Here is a 4,075-nt window from a genome sequence, read left to right as displayed (position 1 = left end):
TTCCAGCCAACAAGTATGTTTTAAAAATATATTTTTATTGATTTCAGAGAGGAAGGGAGAGGGAGAGACAGAAACATCAATGATGAGAGAGAATCGCCAATTGGCCGCCTCCTGCACACCCACCTCCTGCGGATCAAGCCCACAACCCGGACATGTGCCCCTGACCGGAATCGAACCCAGGACGCTTTAGTCCCCAGGCTGATGCTCTATCCACTGAGCTAAACCAGTCAGGGCCCAACAAGTATTTTTTAAGCATCTTCCCCAAGGTGGTAACTTTTCCTTGTAATAATTAATTTTTAAATGTTAATTCCCCATCTGGCTGGCGTGGCTCAGTGGTTGAGCATCGACCTATGAAGCAGGAGGTCACAGGTTCGATTCCTGGTCAAGGGCATGTACCTTGGTTGAGGGCACATCCCCAGTGGGGGGTATGCAAAAGGCAGCTGATCGATGTTTCTCTCATCGATGTTTCTAACTCTCTATCCCTCTCCCTTCCTTTCTGTAAAAAAATCAATAAAATACATTTAAAAAAATAAAAATCATCATTTTCCCCTTTAAAAAAAAAAAGAAAGAAAAAAGCCAGATACTGAAGGGCATATAGTATTTTAAAATATATTTTAAAAAATAGTGGTGATGGTTGCAATAAGTCCATGTATATACTAAAAACCATCAACTTGTACACTTAATTTTTTAAATATATTTTATTGATTTTTTACAGAGAGGAAGGGAGAGAGATAGAGAGTTAGAAACATCGATCGGCTGCCTCCTGCACATCTCCTACTGGGGATGTGCCCGCAACCCAGGTACATGCCCTTGACCAGAATCGAACCTGGGACCTTTCAGTCCACAGACCGACACTCTATCCACTGAGCCAAACCGGTTTCGGCAGGGCATGTCTTATTTCTTTAGAGAGCTGCAAAGTGCCAGGAAATATTTCGTCAGTGTGTACCCAAGCCAGGCACACAGTGTGTACAGAGTACCCTGACAGAGCGCCTCTGAGGCCCTTTCAGGTTTTTATCAACAGCTGAGCACATTCACATTAACAAAAATCATGTAATAAAGGCTTATATGAAAATCTTTTAGCTCGAGTACACACTCTTGGTGTTAATTATATAACACTTAAATATTGCATGTTCTCACAGTTCTACTGTTGTGTTATTTTGTGTCTTCAGATGACTGATGATCACTAGGCTCCCGTACTTCTGGTTGACTTTGCAAGGCTTCATTGCTCCACTCCACCCACTTGTAATACTTCCTTGATCTTATTCATTCACGTATACTACTCTATCTTCTACTCTTAAATTGTGAGCTCCTTGCTGCATCTTCCCTCCAAGGAGCACACTCATTCATTCCCTTCCCTTTCCTTCCCCCACAGGCACATATCCCCTAACCTCTAAGACCCCCCCCCCATGAGACTTGCAACCAGAGGAGCGATGGGCAGCGGCAGCTCCTCCTGAGTGAATCCCTGAACCCTTTTCTCTGACTCTCCAGGGAGCTGACGGCAGCCCCGCCTCTGCTCATTTCTTTTCTGAGACATTTCTAGAGCCGGCTCAGCCCGCCTTGTCTCCCTCCTGTTGCTTCTTCCATCCTTAGGCCCTTCCTTGTTTCACTGTCCCCAGCTTCCATAAACGTCCTCCAAGAAGCACTTGGGCCTGGCTGGCGTGGCTCAGTGGTTGAGCGTTGACCTGTGAACCAGGAGGTGGCAGTTTGATTCCCTGTCACGGCACATGCCTGTGTTGCAGGCTCGAGCCCCAGTGAGGGGTATGCAGGCTGCCGCTGCCCATTGCTCTCTGGTCGCAAGTCCCATGGAGGGAGCGGGAGGTCCTTTAAAATTTAGGAGATGCACACCCGTGGTGGGGAAAGAGGGAAAGGGAAAGGCTTACGCGTGCTCCCTGGAGGGGAAGTGCAGCCTGGGTTCTTAGTTTTGAGGGTTTTAAAGGCTGGGAGTTAGGAGAGGGCTTAGGGAAGGGTTGCAACAGAATATTATCAGATTTTCCAGGTGTATTGTGTGTGTTTTTAAAATATATGTTTATTTTTTATTGATTTCAGAGAGGAATGGAGAGGGAGAAATAGATAAAAACATCAATGATGAGAGGATCATTGATCAGCTGCCTCCCACATGCCCCCCACTGGGGATTGAGACCACAACCCAGGCATGTGCCCCTGACCGGGATCGAACCTGGGACCCTTTGGTCCACAGGCCAACGCTCTATCCACTGAGCCAAACCGGCTAGGGCTAAATATATTTTTTATTGATTGCAGAGAGGAAGGGAGAAGAAGAGAAAGATAAAAACATCAGTGATGAGAGAGGATCATTGATCAGCCGCCTCCCGCATACCCCGCACTGGGGATTGAGACCACAACCCAGGCATGTGCCCCTGACTGGGATCGAACCCAGGGTCCTTCAGTCTGCAGGCCGATGCTCTATCCACTGAGCCAACCTAGCTAGGGCTCCGGGTGTATTGTTTCAGGGTCATGGTCTCTACTGATTGGTCAGTGTCAGGGGTGGTGAGTCATCTGGCTGGTCCTGGTGTTACTTTGCCTGGTTTTGCCGCTTTTTGCTTTTCAGGGGCCTGGAGCTGGTATCTCCGTGGAGGAAAGCTCAGGGGGTCAAAACCGCACGGCCAAGGACATGTCAGGGGAGGAAAGACCACCCTGGGGGCCAGGTTCGGCACCAGTTCTGCCCTTTGCTAGGCACCCAAGGCTTTGGCCCTGGCGACCTCCTGAATCTGGCTGTAAAGTGCTCCGCTGTCTGCCTCAGTCTCCTCATTCCACTTGCCAAGGAATGTTCCGAGCTTCTTGCTACCCTGCCTCAAAGAGAAATACAAAGAATTTTCCCCGAGGCCGAGAGGAACGCGACTTGCTCCAAAACTGCTGCAATTCACCTGCATTCTCTTTCAGCCCTTGGCACTGTTCTGATGGTGAAAAGCTAAACACAACTTTAACATCCGCAAGAATAAACATAGCTCCACCATCCTGGGCTCCTGATTCGAGCCTGGCCCGGTTCGTGCTTTTTACTTCTCGTAATCCTATGACCATGCAGTCATGTCTTGTTCCCAATTTACAGATGAAGAAACAGAGGCACAGGGAGGGTAATCAGCTTGGCTTAACATGACACAGCGAGAAAGCAGACATGGGCTCAGCCGTCCCCCCTGATGCCCACCTTACCCACTTTTTTGTGTGTATTTTTAAAAAAATATATATTTTTTTATTATTGATTTTAAAGAGGAAGGGAGAGGGAGAGAGAGATAGAAAGATCGATGAGAGAGAATCATTGATTGGCTGCCTCCTGCACGCCCCCCACAAGGGATCCATCCAACAATCTGGGCATGTGGCTTGACGGGACTCGAACCCTGATCTCCTGGTTCATAGGTTCTATGTGCAACCACTGAGCCACACCAGCTGGGTTTAACCACTCGTTTTAATGGTAACATCCTCAGATGAAAAACGTCACAGTTTCAAGGCCATGCCAGATGGACTAAACAAGCTACAAAAATCATGGGTCAGACACTCCCTTTTTATAAAATGTATATATGCTCAATATAGAGCTGATTATCATGGGGTGGGGGCGGGGAAAGACTTTGGAACAACTTCCATCTTTTACCTGGTCAAGTATTCTGAGTTTTCTTTAAAAGCTATTAGTTGTATCTTTTTTACTAGGAGAAGGCTATGGTATTTTAATCCTTCCTATCACTAAGTTATTTTTAAAAAAATGTTTTTTGTTCTGGGTCAAGCCTTATAATTTAACTTATTTAAAACTAATAATCAGAGCATCTCCAAATTGAGAAAACTTATAACAACCAAAAAGGGACAAACGTGCTTGAACGCAGTCCTGTGCGAAAAGGAGCGCTGGTTGGGGAGATATACGCCGAGTAAGTCTTTTCCCGGGAGCCCAGAGAGACACGGCGCCTGGCGGGGAGGTTTGGCACTGGCCACGTCTGACGGAATGAGACCGGAACGCTTTTGCCTCTTGTGGACCTGCCGGGAGGGTAAACTTCCAAAGGGTGCACGACTCCCCTGCGGGGCAACTGACTTGGCTAGTTCTAGGCGGACCGGAAGTCCGTCATCCCCGACTCCC

This window comes from Myotis davidii, unplaced genomic scaffold, assembly GCF_000327345.1.
Source record: "Myotis davidii unplaced genomic scaffold, ASM32734v1 scaffold358, whole genome shotgun sequence".
Taxonomy (NCBI): Eukaryota; Metazoa; Chordata; class Mammalia; order Chiroptera; family Vespertilionidae; genus Myotis; species Myotis davidii.
Note: the sequence above shows the minus strand (reverse complement) of the source record.